The 23434-nt window shown below is 47.7% G+C and overlaps 1 protein-coding gene across 3 annotated transcripts in view; it reads left to right on the forward strand.

The window, feature by feature from the left end:
• DLK2 (delta like non-canonical Notch ligand 2) overlaps nt 1-23434 on the forward strand; it is a 94532-nt gene that overhangs the window by 36765 nt on the left and 34333 nt on the right. For 2 of the 3 annotated variants that reach the window (XM_073561392.1, XM_073561396.1), the window contains exon 2: nt 18451-18803. The exons of the other annotated variant lie outside the window; for it this stretch is intronic. The gene's annotated coding sequence lies outside the window, so the exon portion shown is untranslated. The remainder of the gene's footprint in view (nt 1-18450; nt 18804-23434) is intronic. 3 annotated transcript variants of the gene reach the window in all.

Below are 23434 nucleotides of genomic sequence, written 5' to 3' on the forward strand. Positions count from 1 at the left end.
GAGGTACCAATGGTTTAGGCCCCTACCGGGCGTGCTGCTAGTTCATGATCCAGAGCGCCTCCTGTCTCAACTGCAGACGGTGGGTCAGCAATCTCGTCCTCCAGCTGCTGGCGGTTCATGGTGGAAGTCGGATCGGAGCCTTCAGCCAATGCGCCGGGGAGGTTCAGCTCAAACTCCTTGCGCTGTTCGGGCCTCCCTCCTTCTTCCATCATGGCGTTCTGGCGTTCTTCCTCCTTCCTGGGCTCTTTTCCCGCCACCGGCTCTCGCTCCTCCTTCTGGGGGCGGCGTCTTCTTCCTACTCCTCCATACCAGGCCAGTATCCGTACCCCTCGGGGGGTGGGCCATGTTGCAGTTGCATAGAAGTTCAGGCAGGGGAGGCCCAGGACAGCTCACGGTCTTTTCTTAGGACCACCCGGCGGCCATTTTGAGAGTCCATTTTACAGTCTATTAATTTGGTTATTCTGCACATTTTCAACAATGTTTAAGTCCAATAAAACTCAGGCACACAGAACCCGGTGGCACCGGGCTGCGTCATCCTGTTCGTGACGCCAAGTTGACCCTGGTCACTGAAGTCGGCTGCAGCATTTCCTTCATCCATCCCACTCAGGGGATCTTCACTCTTCCACTGACTGTCAGACTGACTAAATCCTAAATGCAATAAAAAGAGAAAAGAGCCAGCACTGCTAGTGGTCAGAACGCATAACATGAGGTGCATATGCACATATCTTACTGCATTCAAAATGAGACATTTAGCAAAATATTGATCAATATATTGAGCCACCCCGCCACGCCAAGGCAATCTCATATGGGGGGTCCTACTCTACATTTGTATTTATTCACTGTGCCATTGCGGCCTCCTAAATGTTTTAAAAGCAAGACCATATCAAATGCAATCCATACCTGAAGCATGACTGCATCACTCCCGTGCAGCCAGATGGAGCAGGTGCAGATGAAGGCCAACCAGGTCTGAACACAGACATCTCAGGTTTGACCTCCACACACTGCCTGACCAGCAAACACAGATGAAGGGCAATGCAGGCTCAGACATGGATGCAAAAATAAATAAAGCCTGGGGCAGGGCGGGGCTGCCGTGAGTGTGCACAGCAGCCTAGATCAATCACAATAAACACAGAAAAGATGGCGAACATGACCCAGCGTGCACGGCAACAGTGGTGGTCAGCCACAAAACCAATTTGCAATAAAAAGAGAAAAGAGCCAGCACTGCCAGTGGTCAGAACGCATAACATGAGGTGCATATGCACATATCTTACTGCATTCAAAATGAGACATTTAGCAAAATATTGATCAATATATTGAGCCACCCCGCCACGCCAAGGCAATCTCATATGGGGGGTCCTACTCTACATTTGTATTTATTCACTGTGCCATTGCGGCCTCCTAAATGTTTTAAAAGCAAGACCATATCAAATGCAATCCATACCTGAAGCATGACTGCATCACTCCCGTGCAGCCAGATGGAGCAGGTGCAGATGAAGGCCAACCAGGTCTGAACACAGACATCTCAGGTTTGACCTCCACACACTGCCTGACCAGCAAACACAGATGAAGGGCAATGCAGGCTCAGACATGGATGATCTAGGCTGCTGTTCACATTAACGGCAGCCCTGCCCTGCCCTAGGCTTTATTTGATTACGCACCTGTATCTGGGCCTGGATCGTCCTTTATCTGTGGTGCTGGTCAGGCAGTGTGGAGGTTGGACCTGAAATGTCTGCATGGACCTGGCTAACCTTTACCTGCGCTTGTCCTCTCTGGTGCCATAGGAGCGATTCTGAAATGCTTGAGGTACAGTGTGCATGTAATGAGGTCTTGCTTTTATACATTTAGGAGGCCGTAATGGCACAGCGAACATAAAAAACGTAGAGTAGGACTCCCCATACGAGACTGCCTTGACGTGGCGGGGTAGCTCAAACAATTGATCAATTTTTTGCTAAATGTCTCATTTTTGAATGCAGATAGAAACCAATGTGTGTTTTCACACTTTATGTATTACGTTCTGACCACAAGCAGCGCTGGCTTCTCCCCCTCTTTTTTCTTGACTAAATCCTAAACTCTTCCCGATCTTTTGGTGCCAACTAACTCCACCCGCCTCCCAGCACGCTTCGTGTTCAAAGCAGGGAGCCACCAAAGGTGCTTTGCTACACTACTGTGTTGTGTGGGATGCAGGTGTTGGAGCGTGGTCAGGTGTCTCCACCTTACCTGAATGGTGGGGTACCACACCTCAGGAGGAGGTGCAGTACCTCTGTGGCAACTGAACCCTCAGGGGCGCCACACTTCCATTGTCGACCATACTCTGGGGACATGGCTATCATGGATGGGAAATATTCTTTCCTCAAGATCTGCCCGGTTGAGATCAGGGCTGTGGGTAACTGTCCCCCCTTTTCCTTCCTGTGGTCCACCACTTTAGGGTGGGCAAGTTCAGTGAGTTGGTTAACTATTTTCAGTATCTCTTCATCAGACGCATCACGGAGCTCACCACTCACTGCAAAGCTTTGTTTAGCTGTAACGTCCATCTCTTCGCACCACAAATACACTTCTTGCTTTGTTAAAGTCTCCATAGTAAATACTCCTGTGTTAGTTCTGGAATCTCAGCAGTGCCTCCACTGTAACACCCCTTTAGGGCTACCACGGTACACTGGGTGTTATGGGGGGTCTCATCTCTCTAGGGCGCTGTGCCTCCACCCGAATCTTGATTGGAGCTCTCTCTCTGGGACTGCAGAAGGACAGGTATCTTCTGCCAGGGGCTGATTCAGGAAACCCCTGCCACAGCTCAGCACACACACTCAGGGAACAGGAGTAAAACCGTTCAACAGATTTATTGCTACGCAGCAGAATTGAGGTGGGTTTACAGGAATAACATACAATACAAGTAACGGTGATCTATAAAAGTCATATACACATCACAGTCTACTTCTACTCCGACCCTGCAAATACAACGTAGCAGGTTCCCCCCTCTTTTGTATTAACTCAGTCCAAACGTTGGGGCCAAGTTGCTGCGGATGTTGGCGCTCAAAGTAGAACCGTGGGTGCACTTAGATGAATATTACTGTCAATAGTCTGGGTTGTAGTGTACTCACTGTAAATAACGCTGGTAGAACCACAAGTCTCAGACGGGCACTCGCTGTGTGTCTCAAACAGTCGGAGGATTCTCTGGACACCAGCTGGGGGCGGCAGGATTTAGGCCTTTATGCGGTGGGAGTGCCGGCAGAACTCTCCAGATCTTTGCTCTCTCCAGCAGCCTGGGTATCTCAGCAGGGGCCGCCACACTCTGCAGCATAGAGGAATGCAGATCCACACCGCTCTGTCTCATAGCAAGCTGCCACGCTCTCCTCTGAACATTTACTTTCACTTTCTCCCCTGCCCCCTCCCCCAAGTCCCTCCTCCTCCAATCCACTCTCTCTCCCTCTGTCCTTCCAAGCCATGTCATCTGACTGAAACAAGGGTCCCTGGGAATTGTAGTCCACTGCCGCTCAGGGGAAAAATGGTTAATGTCTGTAGGTCCCTGTTTAGCAGCCGCTGCAAAACTCTTCTTAGTGTCTGTAAGCTCCAGTATACCGGTAGCTGCTCTGACAGTTCCCTGTGCAGGTGTTACAATAGATATTCATTCTTAAGATCACTCACAACACCACTTTCATACATAGAAGGTGTGTTTCAGGGGTTATACCATGAGATTTATGAAGTTATAACATCAGGGGCAAGATGTGTCAAGGGTGAGTCGCACCATCTTTCCCAAATCCTGTGAAACTTCTGGGGGCATCCTCTATGCCTATATAATATATTTTCGTATGAAATCACATCGTTCACTAACTTCTTCCACTGCTGAATTGAAGTAGACTTCCCCCCCCCCCCCCATCCATCTTAATGCTATCGCCTTTCTGGCCATAAGTAGAACTTCCCGGAGAAATATTCTATCATAATGAGTCCATCTTTCCTCATCCACTACACCCAGAATACAGAGCTCTGGGCGGCATTCAATCGGAATTCCAATTATCCGCTCCAAAGTAGCCAACACATCATTCCAATATCCTTTTATAATTCTACAGTTCCAAATAAGATGCCAGAAATCCGCACCTCCATCCCCACACCTGTGACACTCATCAGTTGTCCTTCTGCCAAATTTATATAGCCTTCTTGGGATTAAATAGGATTGATGAAGAATATACAGTTGAATTAACTTACTGTTTGCAGCCGGAGACACCACCATATGCGGCTCCATTGCTCATCTGTAATGGAGCGGATAAAATGCTTCCATCTACCCTCCACAGCTAGCTGGGTCGATGCAATCCTGGAGCCTAACAGGAAAGTATATAGGGAGGATATCACACCTGTGGGTCCCTGAGTTGATGAGTCCTATCAACGGATACTTAGAAATTCACCTTCTAGAGAGCGGGAATTGATACAGTATGGCGTGTCTCAGCTGCAGGTATCTATAAAAACCCCTATGGGGATTCCCAAACTTCACATGCAATTGTACAAATGATAATAAGGTTTGGTTCTCAAAAATCTGATTAAGCGACCCTACTCCATATTGCTTCCAGAAACTCGGATCTTGCAAATTCTGAAGTTGCGAAAATTCAGGATTTTCCCATATTCGAGTCTACCCCACCTGATCAGTAAACTGTACAATATGCTTACTCTCTCGCCAGACCTGTATTGCTAAAAATATGAACAAAAAACAGCAAGGCTGGGATGGCCTGTATGAACCCTCTAATATTGCCCATGGCGTACAGTATGTCCCTCCAAAAAATGTATAAGATGAGATTCTGCGTTATTGAGTCCATCCTGAACTAACCAACACCGTAGGTAACGCAGCTGACCAGCTAGATAACATAAGAAAAGGTCAGGCACTGCATATCCACCCTGCTGTTTAGGTCTCTGTAGGGAGTGAACGCTTAGTTTAGGTCTAGATGAGCCCCATATAAACGCTGCCATCAGGCTATGCAGCCTCCCAAAGAAACCCTTAGGCACCCGAATTGATGTATGTTCTAACATATATAAACACTTTGGGAGAATTATCATCTTGATTAATCCAATCCTACCCGCTACGGATAGGGGGAGCCGGGACCATATCTCAAACTTCTTCCTCATCATATCCTCCAGAGGGTATATATTGTCTCTAAGGTCATCTATCGGGTTTTGGTTGATTATGATGCTTAAGTATTTGGAAACTACCTGTAGGTCGGATAGCGTATCTACGGTTATATTATTAAGCAGCAGCATAACTACAGATTTACTCCAGTTAATTTTGAGGCCCGACAGTTCTCCGAAACTATTAATCAGATCAAATGCTCTGTGAAGGGACCGCTCAATTTCTCCCAGGAAGAGTACAAGATCATCAGCATACAATCCCAACTTGTCTACCTTAAAATTAATGTTAATTCCCTCAACCAAAAGATCTTGTCTAATTCTAAGTGCAATTGGCTCAATCGCCATAGTGAAGAGCATTGTAGATAGCCGGCATCCCTGTCTAGTTCCTCTGCCCAGATCAAAATACTCCGACAAAATGCCATTCACTAGAATATTCGCTCTCGCCATACGATAAAGTAATTCAATCCATCCACAAAACTTATCAGTGAAACCAAATCTTAGGTGTACCCGCTGCAAAAATCTCCACGCCTTTGCCATATCCAAAGAGGCAATCGCCCAGGGCTTTTATATTTATGGCCTGTGTCAGAACCTGCACTCTTCTAATATTAGAGGAGGTGGATCTTCCCGGCATAAAGCCGGATTGATCCTCATGTATGATACTCAATATTACCATTTTGAGTCTATTGGCTATTAATTTTGTGAGAATTTTATAATCAGAGTTAAGTAAGGATATAGGACGGTAAGAACCACACTCCTCAGCGGGCTTATCAGGCTTTGGGATGACCACAATAGTGGCATCGTAAAAGGATTGAGGAAGTGAGCGTTTGTCAAGTGTCTCCGAAAGAGTTTATCAGAATTGGCCCAATCTGGTCTATGTATCTTTTATATAGTTCTATGGGCATGCCATCAGGTCCCGGAGTTTTCCCATTAGAAAGAGACATGACTGCCTCCTGAATTTCCTCCAGAGTGATCTCCTTGTCTAAGAATGCCTGTTCTTCATGAGAGTCTAGGGACCGCTATCTGGCCCAAATATTCATCAGTTTCTTCTGTAGTACAGTTTAGTTGGGAGGTGTACAGCTCCTTAAAATACTCTTCAAATCTGTTTGCAATTAGGTCAGATCTGAGCAGCGGGGTTCCCTCCCTTGTATTAATGGATAATATAGATGGGGATATTTGATTTTGTTGGACAATGTATGCTAGAAATTTACCAGCCAGTAAACTTTAGATCCTAGGGCACAACCCCCACCAGGAATCCCCAAAATTGGGGCACCATCCCCAACAGCAACCATTACAGCTGGGGCACAACTCCCGCCAGTAGCCCTGAAACCTAAGGCTGAGTCCCTTCCAGTAACCCATGAACCTGTAGCATAATCCCCAAACCTGGGCCACAACCCAGTTAGTAACCCTAGAACCTTGGACACAGTAATCATAGTAAAAAATAGTAGAAAAGAGCGGCACTCACCGGGTGGTGTAGTCAAGGCTTTATTATAAAAGCATATCAGCGGGAGAACGGGTGCAAAAAGGAGATAGCAACGACGATCGTTTCGCGCTGCAGAGGCGCTTCCACAGGTTGTTTATGTTTTGAAACAGACTGCAAGATGGTAGTGTTGCAGTCTGTTTCATTCCTGGCCGGGTTTTCCATGTGGCTGAAGGCCACAGGTTGCTAGTTAAAAATCCTGCAGTATTGGGTTTGCGTGTGTCAGGTTGAGAGTGATTTGGTGTTTGTTAAGAGTGCAGAGCAGTCGGCTTTGCAGAGCTCCACCTGTGTGAGGCAACACAGGCTGGCAGAGCCACACTGCCAAGCCAGCTGAAGAGCCTGGCACCCACATCGTACACAGCAGTGCAGTCGCCCACGGTAACTGGTCTCGGAAGTGGACTGTCTTGTGCCCAGCGGTGAACTGGAGGTAGACTGTCCTGTGCCTGGAGGAGGACTGGCATGTTTAGTGACTATAAACTGGAAGATATGGCTCCCGGCTGCGATTCGAAGGATATCGAGTACTGTGTAATGCTGTGAGTAGAACATTAACACGATGGTGCAGTCACCAACGGCAACTAGTCTCAAGAGGAGGACTGGCGTGTTTAGTGACTGTAAACTGAAGGATATCATGTACTGTGTAATGTTGTGAGTAGCACATTAACACGGCAGTGCAGTCGCCCACTGCAACAATTCAGAGGAGAACTGGCGTGTTTAGTGAATAATCCAGAGGATATGTTTCCTGGCCGCGATCCAGAGGATATCGTGTGCTGTGTTTTGCTGAGCTGAACATTAAAGAGACATTTTGCTTTGAACTTTGCTGGGCCACTGCCTCATCACGGGTAAGTGTGCTACCGCTGCACTACACAGTAAATTAGAATACTTTATAACAAAAAAATAAAAAACGAATCTGAACTGAGAAAAGTAAGTTAATGTGTATGCACAATGTAAGTGCATATTAACACATGACCATTAACCAGAGAAAGCAAAATACACAAATATCCTGAACTAAAATGGGCCCGATGAAAAGCACGAACCAACCTTTCGGCATGAATATCGGATGCAGAGACCCAAGAATAATCCTCCTAGCCGTAACCCTTCCATTTAACCAAATACTGGAGTCTCTGTCTAGCCAGACGAGAATCCAGTATCTTCTCAACCTTATATTCCACATTACCACGTTATGGATCTTGAATGTAACAGGAAGAGCCAATCGAAAAGAGACTGGATTAAGAATCTCCAAAATCTTGTAAGGTCCAATAAATCTAGGTTTAAACTTTGGAGAAGCCACCTTCATAGAGATATTCTTTGATGACAACCAAACCATATCACCCACCTTAAACCAGGGACCAATGGTCCTATGCCGGTTGGAAAACCGCTGGGCCCTTTCCTGGGAGAGAGACAACTTATCCACCACTTGGTCCCAGATCTGGTGCATTCTCTCCACCACAGTGTCAACCCCTGGGCAGGCAGAAGACTCCACCTGCCCTGAAGAGAATCGAGGATGAAACCCAAAGTTACAAAAAAAGGTGACATCAAAGTGGCAGAACTAGCTCTATTATTTAAAGCAAATTCGGCCAAGGGCAAAAATGAAACCCAATCATCCTGATCAGCAGAAATAAAACATCTCAAATACGACTCCAAAGTCTGGTTTGTTCTCTCCGTCTGCCCATTGGTCTGAGGGTGAAACGCAGAGGAGAAGGACAACTGAATTCCCAGCTTGGAACAGAAAGTCCTCCAAAATCTAGACACAAACTGAACTCCTCTGTCAGATACAATGTTCTCAGGAATCCCGTGCAAGCGAACCACCTGTTGCAAAAACAAGGGCACCAACTCTGAGGAAGATGGCAACTTAGGGAGTGGTACAAGATGGACCATCTTAGAGAATCTATCACAAATCACCCAAATAAGTCATTCTCTGAGAGACAGGCAGATCAGAGATAAAATCCATTGAAATATGGGTCCATGGCCTCCTGGCACCGGCAAAGGCATCAACAACCCACTAGAGCGAGAACAAGGTTTAGACCGGGAGCAAGTCCCACAGGACTGCACAAAATTCCTGACATCACGAGACAAGGCGGGCCACCAAAAAGACCGACTCACCAAATCTCTAGTACCAAAAATACCTGGATGACCAGCCAATGCGGAGCAATGAACTTCAGACATTACTCTCTTCCTCCACTGGTCAGGAACATACAATTTTCCAATGGGACAATGCTCAGGTTTGTTCTCCTGAAACTCTTCCAGAGCACGTCTCAAATCGGGCGAGATGGCAGAAAGAACTACCCCCTCACCTAAGATGGTAGCAGGCTTGGTCACAATAGGAGAATCAGCAAAGAAACTCCTAGAGAGGGCGTCTGCTTTGACATTCTTAGTGCCCGGAAGAAAAGAGACCACAAAATCAAAATGTGTGAAAAACAAGGCCCATCTAGCCTGTCTAGGATTCAAGCGTTTGGCCGACTCCAGATAAATCAAATTCTTGTGGTCAGTAAGGACCACGACTTGATGTTTAGCTCCCTGCAACCAATGTCTCCACTCCTCAAATGCCCATTTCATGGCTAACAGTTCCCGATTCCCCACATCATAGTTACATTTGGATGGGGAGAACTTTCGGGAAAAGAAAGCACAGGGATTCATTTTAGGATGTTACAGGATCTTTTTGGGACAAAACAGCTCCTGCACCAATCTCAGAAGCGTCCACCTCCACCTGAAACGGGAGTGAGACATCAGGTTGCCGCAAAACTGGAGCAGAAGTGAACCTTCGCTTCAGCTCCTGAAAGGAAGAAACAGCCTCCGGAGACCAATTCAGCACATCAGCACCCTTCTTAGTCAAGTCAGTCAATGGTTTGACAGTATCAGAAAAATTAGTTATAAATTTACAATAAAAAATTAGCAAAACCCAAAAACTTCTGGAGGGCCTTCAAAGAAGTGGGCTGAACCCAATCGTAAATGGCCTGTACCTTGGCCGGGTCCATTTCAATAGTTGACGGAGACAAAATAAATCCCAAAAATGAAATCCTCTGTACCCCAAAAAGGCATTTCGATCCTTTGATATACAGGGAATTCTCCCTCAAAATCCGGAACACAGTCCGAACATGTTCCACATGAGAGTCCCAATCCTTGGAAAAGATCAAAATATCATCCAGATAGATGATCAAAAATTTATCTACAAAGTCTCGGAAAATATCATTCATGAAGCACTGGAAGACAGAAGGGGCATTAGTGAGCCCAAAAGGCATCACCAGGTACTCAAAATGTCCCTCCAGAGTATTAAACGCCGTCTTCCATTCATCCCCATGCTTAATGCGAATAAGATTATACGCCCCCCTGAGGTCAAGCTTGGTAAACCAGCAAGCACCTTTAACTCTAGAGAATAGATCAGAAATCAGGGGTAACGGATACTGATATTTAACAGTAATTTTATTGAGGGAACGATAATCAATACAAGGCCTTAATGAACCATCTTTCTTGGCCACGAAAAAAACCCCAGCACCTAAGGGTGACGAGGATGGTCTAATATGACCCTTCTCCAATGACTCCTTAATATAAGATCGCATAGCCTCGTGCTCGGGTACAGATAAAATGAAAAGTCGACCCTTGGGAAATTTACACCCAGGGCTCAGCTCAGTTGCACAGTTATAACTCCTATGAGGAGGCAAAGACGCAGACTCATTCTCACTAAATACATCATAAAAATCAGCCAAATAGTCAGGAACATCATGCGACTGGGGAGAGGTGGAGAAAACAAGAGCGTCACTAAGGGCACACCGACAACCCCAACTCACCACAGACAAAGATTTCCAATCCAAAACTGGATTATGGATTTGCAACCAGGGAAACAATGGTATCATGCAAATTATGCAACACCTAAAATCTGCAATTTTCTTGATGGTCTGGGGCGACCCGCATTACCACCTGGGTCCAAAACTGAAGTTTATTCTTTGCCAAAGGAGTAGCATCAATACCCCTCAAAGGGATAGGCATCCGCAGAGGCATCATAGGAAACCCACAACGTTTAGCAAAATCCAAGTCCATCAGGTTCAGAGCTGCTCCCGAATCCACAAAAGCCTTAGCGGAAAATGTGGACAGGGAGCAGATCAGAGTAATTGCCAGAAGAAACTTAGGTTGAACACCACCCACAGCAAATGTGTGTGCAAAACGATTCTCTCGTTTAGGGCAGACAGAAATAATATGAGAGGAATCTCCACAAAAAAAACACAGCTTATTACTCCTGAACTCCTGACGTTGCGCCCTAGACAAAACTCTATCACATTGCATAGGTTCAGACATTTGTTCAACAGGTGGCAACACCTCTTGTGCAGTTTTGCGTTCACGCAAACGCCGATCAACCTGAATGGCTAATGACATAGAATCGTCAAGACCAGAGGGAACAGGAAATCCCACCATAGTATCTTTTACGGCTTCTGACAAACCCTTCCGAAAGAGAGCTGCCAAGGCATTATCATTCCAGGTAGTAAGGACCGCCTACTTTCGGAATTTTTGACAGTACGACTCTGCAGAATCCTGACTCTGGCTCAATGCCAACAGGGCCTTTTCAGTCTGATCAATAGCATTAGGTTCATCATACAATGACCCCAAGGCTTGAAAAAATGCGTTCACATTATTCAGAATAGGATCATCAGGTTTCAAAGAAAACGCCCAATCCTGGGGATCGCCACGCAGCAAAGAGATGACAATTTGAACCTGCTGCGCGGAGCTCCCCGATGAGTTAGGCTTCAAGGCAAAAAATAATTTATGTGATTGGACATCCGGAATTTCTGAGTTGATATAAGGCAGCCGACGCCCTGCAGGGCTGCTGGTGATCCTTTCTGCTCTGAGCTCTGGCATCCAGTTTAGTTCCTGTCTTCTAAAAGCTAAGTTTTTGCTCTGCTATTTTTCCATGAGATTTTGTCTGATTACTTAGTGTTTGTGTTCAGCCTGCCCTGGTTGGGACGGGCTGAACACCATTTTTGTCTCTGATCAGTTGATCTCTTTGCTCTGTCTTCAGAATATACCTGAGTGCTGATATAGTGATTTTGAAGTCTAGTGACTTCAGGGCCTTTTCTATCAGACGTGTTGGACATTATTTTTGGCAGGTTTTTTTTTTGCGGATTGCAGCCAGCATCTTTTCTGTCCTTTCCTATCTAGTTAGTTGGGCCCCATCGTTTGCTCAGCCTGTCTTTCTGTCTGTGGTTTCATCTGTTTTTCACCAACAATACATGTTGGGGGCTGTCTATTGCTTTGGGGTCTGCTCTGGGGCAGTTTAGATTTCCCCTTTCTTTGTTTAGGCTTATTTAGCTCTCCGGCTGTGTTGAGGGGTCTAGGGCACCGTAGGAACCCCCCACGGCTACTGTTACTTGTGGTGAATAGGATCAGGGGTCTGCAATCCGCTAGCTACCAACCTCTCCGGTTTTCTGGACTTGGCTTGTGTTTTTTCCTCCTCCGGTGACTCATTCATAACAGTACCCATATAATTGTTACAACAGTGGACCTACACCAGCAGATGACATGGCTCCCCAAACCATCACTGATTGTGGAGACTTTACACTAGACCTCCAGCAGCTTGGATTGTGGCCTCTCGACTCTTCCTCCATACTCTGGGATCACTGACCACAGTCCGGTTCTTCTTCTCCTTGGCCCAGGTAAGACGCTTCTGGCGTTGTCTATTGGTCATGAGTGGGTGACACAAGGAATGTGACACTTGTAGCCCATGTCCTGGAGACGTCTGTGTGTGGTGTGAAAGCAATGACTCCAGCAACAGTCCACTCCTTGTGAATCTCCCCCACATTACTGAATGGCCTTTTCTTAACATTCTTTTCCAGGCTGCGGTTATCCCTGTGGCTTGTACATCTTTTTATACCACACTTTTTCCTTCCACTCCACTTTTCATTAATATTCTTGGATACAGCGCTCTGTGAACAGCCGTCTTCTTTAGCAATGACCTTTTGTGGCTTCCCCTCCTTGTGGAGTGTGTCATTGACTGCCTTCTGGACATCTGTCAGGTCAGCAGTCTTCCCCATGATTGTGGAGCTACTGAAACAGACTAAGGGACCTTTATAAACTCTTAGGAGCCTTTACAGGTGTTTATTGTTAATTATTCTAATTTGAGTGTCCCCTCAGATCTTACACTGGTGACAAGAATGATTTCTACACTGGAAATGACAATGTTATTGCATATATAGAAAACCTTGATATTCGACTCGGATTTCTGTTCCTTTGTTCTTTTCAATCACTGTTTATTGTTCGTTGTTTATTCTTACATGATGTTGAAATATATCTTCATACGATTAAATAAAAAATTTTCTAATTTACTGAGATAATGACTTGGGTTTTCATTGGCTGTAAGCCATAATCATGACCATTAACAGAAATAAACCCATGAAATAGATCACTCTGTGTGTAATGACTCTATAGAATAGAGGAGAGTCACAGTTTGTATTGAAAAACTGAAATAAATTAACATTTTGATGATATTCTAATTTTGTGAGAAGTACTTGTAGCTCCCAGGACACAGCCCCGCTAATGACTCCCAAACATGGGGCACACCCCCCACCAATAACTTCTGAACCAGGGTCACAACCCCCACCAGTAAGCCCCAAACTTGGGGCAGCACCAGCCCTCTCCCGTAACCTTTGGACCTGGGGCAGAACCTGCCAGTAAACTCCAAAATCTAAGGCATATCCTCTGTCAGTAATCCCTGAACTTGGGGCAAGAACTCCCGTTAGTAATGCGCTAAATCTAGGGCACAACTCTCTTCAGTAACCCCAGAACCTGGAGCATAACCCTTTCCGGTAATCCATGAACCTGGGTGTAGGGATTGTACTTACTCGGGTGCGATGGGAGGAAAATAGGACGCACCTTCTTCTAAAAGTTCATGTGGGTTTATTGCTTCATAAACCCCAGAAGCACAAACAAAAAGGAAACAGGCAAAACAAAGTATAAATGTCCATAGCAGGGCTCTGCTCCTCCAGGCCTGTGGGTACACAGGCTGGGGTAGTGTCCAGTACTCAGGCTAAGTCTGGAGCCAAACACACAGGAGGCCTTCTCTCTCCCAACACACAGACGATGTGCCAAACAGCCTCCATTATATAGGCTGTAACCACACCCAGAGGTGAGCCAGACCCGCCCATCTCTCATAGCTATCCGCAACCCGGTCCCAGGTGCAACAAATGAAACTCTTAGTGCTTTCATGCAGCAGGCCACCAGAACCGGTTGCTTACACAGAGCCCCTTTCATGTCTTGAAAGGCCGTCACTGCCTCTTCAGACCATTTGACGATTACAGAGTTGGTCCCCTTAAGGAGGTCAGTCAAGGGCGTGGCCATCATGGCGAAATTCAGGATGAACCTCCTGTAGTATCTCATGATCCTCAGGAAGGCTCTAACTTGCTTCTTGGACAACGGTCTCTGCCATGTTTGAATTGCCTCCACTTTACTGATTTGGGGTTGTATCTCGCCTCGACCCACAACATATCCCAGGTACTTGGCTTACTCTTTCCCCAAGGAACACTTCTTCGGGTTTATTGAAAACCCTGCCTTCCTCAGAGCATCAAACACCGCTTGTAACTTTTCCAGATGACTCTCCCAGTCCGGGCTAAAGATAAGGATATTGTCCAGGTATGCAGTGGCGTATTGTTTATGGGGCGCAAGAAATCTTTCCATAGCTCTCTGGAAGGTCACCGGAACCCCCTGTACTTCAAATGGAATCTGGACATACTGGAAGCATCCGTCCGGCGTAGAAAACGCAGTCTTCTCCTTGTCTTCCTGTGCCATGGGGATCTGCCAGTATTCCTTCATCAAATCCAAGGTGGTTATGTACCTTGCGGGCCCAAGTCTCTTGATTAACTCATCAACTTATGGCATGGTGTAACGGGGTCTTCTGTGCTGTAATACCTCTTTACATTACCACCCCGTTTCTCAGGAGGTCCACTCTGCTTCTTCTCGCTTATGAATGAAGGGCGCTGGTTTGAAAGGCTTCGTAACATGGGAACAGATAAAAGATCACTGCTACTCCATGTATTTCCAGTGTGTGACAACATTTTACTCATCAGTCTCAGAATATATATACATACAGAGGGCACGACAATGAATGTGTGTCCGGCTAGTAGATAACAGGCTCCAATTAAGACGCCAGATGTACATTACAATAGCCGTGGGATTTACAAAGTGGGGGGAGGTCAGAAGTGGGATATGTCGTTTACCTCTGCCCAGGGGGGCAGCCGGTCGGTTGCTGCATTAAGGGCATACATCTCACATTACAACTATCATACATGTATCTCCTATTCGGGATGCTGGGGGGGTTCTGTAACACGGCTCCCCCTTTTCAGTGACGCGATCGGCATACACAGTCTGATCCTTAATGGATCGGCTTGGGGATGACCGAAGTCTATGGGGTTGGTACAAGTTCCGTTTGTCGACTTAGTCCATCGGCATTACCATTTTGTTTGCCGGGTCTGTGGTGGATGGTGAAGTCTAGAGGTTGTAGGGCTAAACTCCACTGCAGTAATCTGGCGTTGGCTCCAGAGACCCGATTAAGTCACACTAGGGGATTATGGTCTGTTAGGAGGGAAAACTGTCATCCATACAAATATGGTTGTAACTTCTTGAGTGCCCATACTACTGCCAGGCACTCCTTCTCGATGGCCGCATAGCTTACTTCGCGGGGCAGTAGTTTCCGACTCAGGTAAGCTACCGGGTTGTCTTGACCGTCCAGCCCGTCTTGGCTCAGCACTGCCCTCAGTCCAAACATAGAAGCGTCGGAGTGAACCAGGAAACGTTTAGTTGGATCGGGTGCGGCCAATACTGGGGTATTTGTGAGGGCGTCCTTTAGCTGGCGGAAGGCTTCCTCACACTCGGGGGTCCAGGTTACCTGGCGGGGGGGTGGTTCTTACGGGTCAGATCAGTGAGGGGCTGGGCTACGCTGCTGTAATTGGGGACAAATTTCCTATAATACCCTGCTGTCCCTAGAAACGCCATGACCTGGGTTTTAGTGCGTGGGGTGGGCCATTTGGCTATGGCCTCAATCTTGGCTGGTTCTGGTCGCTGTTTCCCACTTTCCACCCAATGTCCTAAATACTGAATCTCTGCTTTGCCCACGTGACACTTGTTGGGGTTCAAGGTGATGCTCATCCCATGTCGCGCTGTAGATGGTGATGTCATCCAGGTAGGCACAAGCATAGTCCTGTAGACCATCCAGAAGCCGGTCAGCCAGCCTCTGGAAGGTTGCAGGGGCATTCTTCATCCTGAATGGCATAACTCGAAACTGGAATAAGCCGAACGGAGTGACAAATGTAGACTTGGAAATAGCGTCAGGACTTAGGGGGATCTGCCAATAGCCTTTGCATAGATCGATGGTGGTCAAATACTTTGCCCCTGCCAGCCAGTCTGACAACTCATCCACACGAGGCATGGGATACGCATCCATCACCGTTTTCTCATTTAGCTTGCGATAGTCTACACAAAACTGGGTAGTCCCATCCTTCTTGGGCACTAACACTACGGGGGATGCCCAGGGACTGACTCTTCAATGACCCCTAAATGCAACATCTCTTGTATCTCTTGTCGCATCCCTTCTCGTGCAGACTCAGGGATGCGGAAGGGGGGTTGTCTCAGGGGGGTCTGATCCTGGGTCTCAACCTTGTGTTGTGCCAGGCGGGTGTACCCCGGTCTCTCTGAAAACATCCTCTGTCGCTGCCTCAACAACGCCTCCGCCTGCTGTCTCTCCCGGGGCCCTAGGTTTTCTCCCAAGTGTACCTGATCCCAAGTTTTAGACTGAGTCCTTTCCCCTAAGACATCAGGCAAGGGGAGTCCTGCTAAATCCTCTGCTTTGGGTGCACAGATGGCCACAACCTTTTCAGGGCGCTCCCGGTAGGGCTTCAGCATATTCACGTGGAACATGCGGATAACCATGGGGTCGTCACAATCGGCGACATTGTAGGTGGTGTCGGCTATTTTCCCCACTACCTGGTAGGGCCCCTGCCATGCAGCTTTGAACTTGTTCTGCCAAGTTGGTTCTAACACCAGGACCTTCTGTCCTATCTCAAAGGTGCGTTCTCTGGCCCTCCGATCGTACCATACGCGCTGGCGCCGTTGGGCCACCTGCATGTTCCTACGTACAGCCCGAGTCAGCTCCTGTAGGTGGTCCCGGAATTCCAGCACATAGGGCACAATAGGTATCCCTTCTATGGCTCCCTCCCCTTCCCAGTGTTCTCACACTAAGTCTAAGGGTCCCTTTACCTGCCTCCCGTATAACAGTTTGAACGGGGAGAACCCTGTGGATTCTTGGGGCACCTCCCGATAGGCAAACAGGAGGTGTGGCAAGAATTTTTCCCAGTTGCTGTAGGTCCTGGTAAAAGTCCCAAATTGTTGTTTTAATGTCCCGTTAAGATGTTCACACAACCCATTGGTTTGCGGGTGGTACGGGGCGCTTCTATTGGACTTTACACCGCACAGCTTCCACAGTTGGTTGGCCACCTCTGCTGTAAACTGCCAGTAACCCCTAGAATCTAGAGCTCAGCCCATGCTAGAAACAAGTGTACTCCTGAACTTTGGGCACAACCAGTGATCGCGTGAACATAGGTTATAGCCCCCTACCAATAATGCACAAACATTGAACACAACCCCTGCCAGTAAACTCTGAACCTGAAGCATAAACCCCTGCTGGAATCCTCCAAACCTAGGGCACAACTCCTACCAATAACCTCCAAATCTGGTGCACAACCCCCACCAGTAACCACCAAACCTAGGGCATAGTTCCACCAGTAATCCCCAAACCTGAGCACAGCCCCTACCAGATACCCTTTAACTTGGGTCAAAACCCCTGTTAGCAAGACTCAAACCTGGAGAATAACTCTAAGCAGAATCTCAGGAACCTGGAGCACAATAACCACCAGTAACCTTGATAACCTGGGGCACAGCCCCTGCCAATAATTTCAGAATCTGTAACATGACCCCCCACCTGTAACCTCCCCACATGATGCACAACCCCCACCAGTAAAACCCGAACCTGGAGCACAACCACTGCTAGTAACTACCGAACGTGGGTCACAAATGCCACTGGTAAGCCCAAAACCTGAGGCACAATCTCCTCCAGTAGCCCATAAAACCCAATGGACAACCCCTACCACTAATCGCCGAATTCGGGGCACCACTCCAGCCAACAACCCAGAACCGGAGGCACAACCCCTGCCAGTAACCTCTGAACCTGGGGCACAACCCCTGCCAGTAACTCCCTGATCCTGGGGCATAGACATGACAAGTAACACTCAGAACCTGGGACACAATACCTACCAGTAACCCCAAGGAACTTGGGCACAAACCCTGCTAGGAACTCCCAAATCCAGGGCACAACTCCTACTAGTAACAACAAAACCTAAGGGACAACCCTCACCAGTAACTACTGATCCTAAGACATAAGCCCTGCCAGTAACTACTGAATCTGGATCACAACCATGCCCAGTAACCCCCTGATCCTTGGGCACAGACACCACAAGTGTCATTCACAACCTGGGATACAATTGCTGCCAGTAACCCTCGAATCCAAAGCACAACTGCCAGAAAACCCCAAGTCTGGGAAACAATTCTTGTCAGTAACCTTCGATTTTGGGGCACAACTCCCACCAGTAACACTTAAACCATGGACAGAACTCCTACCAGCAACCCCCAGAGCCTGGAGCACAAACCCTGCCAGATAAGCAGGATCCTAGGACACAACTTCAAACCTGACACCAAGCCACTGTCAATAAGGGGCACAACCTAGGGTACTGCCCTTGCCAGCATGTGGCACATACTCTACCAAATAACCTAGTACCCAGGTTCCCACAATATAGAGATGATGATTAGTAACACCTAACACCTGTTTCCTTCTCATTTAGGCTGGGATCTGCTGGGCCCTGGATGGGATGTCCTCCTTGTAACGTTGAATTATCTAGAACCTATTGGAGAGATTAATGATGGCGACTCAGCATCCGGCTTCTGCTCGTGTCTTGGCCCCTGAGCATGGTGGCAATGTAGTGGTTAGATGGATGATCCCAGGAGATGTCTAATAAAGGCTGCACATTATTGGAGCAGAACATCATCCTGGGTCGTGGCACCATCAACAAGTCCAGATTCCGTTGATGCAAAAGACACTGCCTGACAGCAGCAATACCAGGGAATCCAAAGAGTCCTACGAACCTGCAGTGCCAGGTCCATCTAAGAGGAGCACAACCACAAAAACAAGGACAAGGTAGGCTCATCACCCCTTACTTCTCCTAATACTCAGGCATCAGGACGCTGACCTCTCCTCCTCCTAATACTAAGGCATCAGGACGCTGACCGCTCCTCCTCCTAATACTAAGGCATCAGGATGCTGATCTCTCCTCCTAATACACAGAATTGAGCACGCTGACCTCTCCTCCTAATACACAGACATCAGGACGCTGACCTCTCCTCCTCCTAATACACAGACATCAGGACGCTGACCTCTCCTCCTCCTAATACACAGACATCAGGACGCTGACCTCTCCTCCTCCTAATACACAGACATCAGGACGCTGACCTCTCCTCCTCCTAATACACAGACATCAGGACGCTGACCTCTCCTCCTCCTAATACACAGACATCAGGACGCTGACCTCTCCTCCTCCTAATACACAGACATCAGGACACTGATCTCTCCTCCTCCTAATACACAGACATCAGGACATTGCGGTTGTTATATGTTGTGGTACAGTCATGTACTGTATGTTGCTCTTTGCGGCGCGGTGTCGTGCTCTGTCGCGCGCGGTGTCGTGCGAGGTGTTGTGCGCTGTGTCATGTTCTGTGTCGTGCGCTGTGTCATGCTCGGTATCGTGCATGGTGTCGTGCACGGTGCCGTGGGCTGTCATGCAAGGTGTCGTGTGAGGTGTCGTGCGCTGTGTCATGCGAGGTGTTGTGCGCGGTGTCATGCTCTGTCGTGCGCTGTTGTGGGCTGTCATGCACGGTGTCGTGCGCGGTGTTGTGCTCTTTACGGCACGATGTCGTGCGCTGTGCTGTTGGTGTTACCGTCAGTAGTGATCTGATTTAGAGCACGGTGTATAATACATAGTTGGCGGCATGACGCAGTACAGTCGCTCGTATTGTTAGTGTCGGTAGGATGTGCAGTGTGTGACAATACGGGGTATGTTTCAGTGTAACCGGTTGTGTCGTGGGGTGTATTGTTCTGTAGATCGGGGCTGCATTTTGTGGTACTTTTTCTCTTACCATAAGATGGATTGCAGGAGGATGTGTTTTGTGATGTAGTGGGGTGTCCGCTTCTGTACAGCGGGTTATAGTATGCAGTAGAGTATGTTGGGTGTACGATTAGCTGATATTGTCAGGTTGTACATTTCTTTACCGTGGGGTATAATGTTTGATACGCTTTACTGTTCTAAACAATCAGGTGTACTGCGCCGTTCCACAGGTGTACTGTTCTTTACAGCAGGGAGTTTAGGGTGTTCTTCGGTATGGCCTTTATATTTGGGTATACTGTTCCTAACAATAGGATGTACCATTCTTTACAGTCAGGAGAGTTTTGTGGTACGGCCATAGGTAGTCTTTTTAGGGTGTATGTTGTGTGATACAGTCGGTGATAGTTTTCTTTGCAGTAGTTTGTACCCTGAACTACGCGCGGCCTATTGTTCCATACAGTTGGGTGTATTGTGAGGCACCATCGAGTGTACTATACTTTACCGTAGACTGTATTGTTCTGCATAACCGGGTGTATTTTTCTGTATGATTTTTACATGCAAGTGAATTGTTCTTTGTAGTCAGGTATCATTTGCTGTCAGATGTTTTGTGCAGTAGTCAGGGGAACGGTTCTGTGTAATCAGGTGTATATTGTACTTACAGTAGGGTGTCGTGTACTGTATAATTGTATTTTGCCTTACAGTCAGGTGTACTGTTATTTACAGTAGGGTGTATTCTATATATTTGGGTGTATTTTGGGTTACAGTCAGTAGTGCTGTTCTTTACTTCCTCTAAAAGGTGCTATTGACATGAAGCTCTCACCAGATGTTGGTAACAGCCGATCCAATCCACAGAGGCAAAGATATACTCATATATATAAATTATGTATAGTAATGAGAAATGGCACAGGGAAAAGTATTGAAAACATGAAGCAAAAGAGGTGCAAAAAGCCCAGGAAAGTCCTGACACCAGCTGAAATCTATCAGTAATAGCAAAGTAATCCTGCCACTTAGTGACAAATAATTTCAGCTGGTTCACCCTATATGGCCTATAAAAAGGTTACAAAAGTAACCTCTCATCATTGGAAAAACCAGTGAGCTGTCTCAAGACCATTGCAACCTTATTGTTGCAGAGATCCTGATGGCATTGGTTACAGAAGAATTTCTAAACTACTGAAGGTTACATTGAGCACTATTGGGGCCATAACCCAGAAGTGGAAATAACATAATTTGACCATAAATCAGCCATAACCAGGTGGTCACAGGAAGATTTCAGACATAGGAGTGAAAATAATAATCAGAAGAGTTGTTCAAAAGCCAAGGACCATCTGTGGAGAGATACAGAACAACCTGGAATTAGCATGTACAATTGTTTCAAAGAAAACAATAAGTAATGCACCCAACCTATATTGTTATGATTGGGTCACCGAGGAGGAGAGCAAGCCCAAGCTGAGCCACAGAAAACCAGAGAGGTTGATAACTAAGCCGATTGCAGACCCCTGATCCTATCCAAAACAACTAGCAGTAGCCGTGGAGCGTACCTACGATGATCCTAGACGCCTCGGCACAGTCTGAGAACTAAATAAGCCTAAAACAAGAAAAGGGAAATCTAAACTGCCCCAGAGCAGACTCCAAAGGAATAGATAGCCCCCAACATGTATTGTCGGTGAGACAAGATGAAAACACAAACGCAGGTAGGAAAATAAACTGAGCAAACGATGGGCCCACACTGACTAGACAGGACAGGAAAGACACTGTCTGCAATCACACTGTCATGCTCGCTATGTCTGTCATGTCCGCCATGTCTCTTTTGCCTCAAGAACCCCTGGAGCGCTGTGCACGCGCATATCATGTCTGCTATCATGTGTGATCCCTGGAGCAGTGTGCACACTTACCTTGTGACTGTTGGGCTGCAAGATGCCTGCGTTTCTGATCTGCCTCCTGTGATCTTCTCTGCATGTCTGAAAACCCCTGATCATGTGAACTTTCCTTGGATCCAGCACTGTCCGGTTCGGCAATCCTCTCTGCATGCCTGGAATTCTGATCATGTGACTGCTCTCTGTTATCCTGAGGATCTGAACCGGAAATTCTCCCCTGGTCCTGACCCGGAAGTGGAGATGCTATGCCCTATATCAGACCGCCCCTCCCTATGCTCAGGGCCTGAGTATTGTGTTGCTTCTCTACATGGCTGCTTGGTCTGCTGGGTCGCTCCCTCTATTCTGTGCCCCTGCACTTTGCTCTGTCGTGCGTCTCTGCACACGCTCCGTGCTGGTACTCCGACTCTTGTCCCTTGTCTAGTGTTCTTCGTGCCATGTTTTGTCTCTGCTCTGCTTTGCCTTGTAGTCCTTCCTTGCTCTGATTCCGTTCTGTGCTCCTGTCAAGCTCCCGTTCCTTGTTCCGTACTCTGCCTTGCTCTTGCCTTGTTTCTCGCTTCGCCTTGCTTTATTCTTTCGCGTGCTCTTTGCATGCGCCTGGCCTTCTTAGCCCGCTGTTCGTGCCTCAGCCGTGCCCGCCTGCCTGTGCCGCAGCCGTGCTCGTTGGTCAGTGACAGCCGTGTCGCCTGCTATGCCTCAGACGGGTTCGCTGGAGTCGTGCCCGTCTGTTAGTGCTGCAGCCCGTCCAGCTAGCCAGTGCCGCAGCCGTGCTCTGTGCTTCTTTGCACTTCACGCTGCCTCTGCACTGTGCTTTAGTGCTCTCTTGCACTCACAGGCCCTTGCCTGTCCCTGGCGTGTCCTCTACACGCGCAGGCCTCCGTCCCTGTACCTCTCCCTGGCGTGTCTCTCTACACGCGCAGGCCTCCGTCCTGGAACCTGTCTTGCCTGCCTGATTCCGTAACCTGCTGACCTCTGCCAGAGGTCTGGACCCAGATGTCTGCGTCCTGATGTCCCAAGCTAACTTCCGCAGTCTGATTCCTGGATCCTGTCGGTCGATGCCAGCAGTCCGGATTCCAATGCCACCGCACCCTATCTTGGTCCCTGGCGTGTTCCTTGACACGCATCTTGCCTCTAACTATGTCTTGTCTCCTTGCATGGAACACTGGCTTACCGGATGCCCGGATCCTGCCGATCACCATCGGAGCTACAGAACCTGATGTCCCGGTCGATCGTTGCTTGCTGTCCGGAGTCCGACGTCATCGTGCCTCTGCCTACCATCTTGCACGTACCATGCCTGGGACATTGGCGTGTTCCTGCACGCACCTTGCTATATGTATCCTGTGTGTTTACGTTTTGCACCTGTTGTACCCTGAAGTGTCTCTTAATGAAGTTTCCTTGAACCTACTTCTTGTCTCGCCTTGTCTTGCTTTCGTGAGCCGGCCATTTGGTCCCAGCTGTCGTGGTGGTTCACCCCCTTGGTCTTGCCCCTGACACTCCCTGTATAGGGGGTGGCTTCTCACAAGGTCAGCTCACCCTAGGTGGGTGGGTGCCATGGCCCAGAGGGTCCACTCTCTAAAGAAAAACGACTCAGCATAAGCTGACGCTCGTCACACATGCAAAAAACCCTGCAAAAAGTCCAACACGTCTGATGCAAAAATACTGAAGTCGCACGACTTCGCCCACTATATCAGCACTCTGGTATATTCTGAAAGCAGAGCAAAAAGAGGCCAATCTAATAAGGAACAAAAACAAACTGGCACAAGCAGTAACATATGGACGGTGATTCAGCACAGCCCCAG

This window comes from Dendrobates tinctorius, unplaced genomic scaffold (assembly GCF_039654945.1).
Source record: "Dendrobates tinctorius isolate UK_male_01 unplaced genomic scaffold, ASM3965494v1 ptg000316l, whole genome shotgun sequence".
NCBI classification, from domain to species: Eukaryota; Metazoa; Chordata; class Amphibia; order Anura; family Dendrobatidae; genus Dendrobates; species Dendrobates tinctorius.